A 1,096-nucleotide genomic window follows, 5' to 3' on the forward strand; every position below is an offset into this window, starting at 1 on the left:
TGTCTTTGTATAGTGTTAGAGCAAAAGACAGAGGTCACAGGGCTTTGGAGTTTAGTGTTGTCTTTGTATAGTGTTCGAGTGTTGATGTTGTTATATATTCGTAAGTGTTGATGTTATTATATATTTCTAACACAAGCCATCTCTCTATCTCTACTCTCACAAGCCTATCTCTACTCTCACAAGCCATCTCTCTATCTTTACTATCACAAGCCATTCTCTAAAATCTTTAATCTCCCATTCTCTCTATATTTAATCTCACACTATCTCTCATTCTTCTCTCCATTCTCACTATCTTTTATCAAAAATTTCCATATCGTAAACAAGATTGTAAAACCAACCTCTCATGGCTTCTTCTTCTCATCATAATTTGGAGGGGTCCCTTGATGAAATTTTCGATCAAACATTTGATCAATATTTTGATCAAACTTTTGATGTCTCTCCAATGAAGTTCGATTCTTTTGTCAAAAGAAAGACGTTACCGGAAGACTTGGTCTATCTGCACTTCAAAAGTGTACAGCAGCTATTCGTGTATTGGCATATGGTTATGCGCTTGATGCGGTCGACGAATACCTTCAAAAGTGTACAGCAGTCTAAGAAGACCAACACCGGCTGATCTTCAGCGTCTGCTTCATATTGGAGAGGTTCGTGGATTTCCCGGGATGATAGGAAGCATCGATTGTATGCATTGGGAGTGGAAGAATTGTCCCACCGCTTGGAAAGGGCAATATTCTCGTGGTTCGGTCGACGAATACCTTCAAAAGTGTACAGCAGTCTAAGAAGACCAACACCGGCTGATCTTCAGCGTCTGCTTCATATTGGAGAGGTTCGTGGATTTCTTGGGATGATAGGAAGCATCGATTGGATGCATTGGGAGTGGAAGAATTGTCCCACCGCATAGAAAGGCCAATATTCTCGTGGTTCAGGAAAACCCACAATCGTTTTAGAGGCGGTTGCTTTATATGACCTCTGGATATGACATGCGTTTTTTGGACCTCCGGGTACTTTAAATGATATTAATGTTTTTGATCGCTCCCCGGTTTTTGATGACATAATAAATGGTCGTGCCCCGCAAGTGAATTTCTCGGTCAACGGAAGA

Source organism: Brassica oleracea, chromosome C7 (assembly GCF_000695525.1).
Source record: "Brassica oleracea var. oleracea cultivar TO1000 chromosome C7, BOL, whole genome shotgun sequence".
Taxonomy (NCBI): domain Eukaryota; kingdom Viridiplantae; phylum Streptophyta; class Magnoliopsida; order Brassicales; family Brassicaceae; genus Brassica; species Brassica oleracea.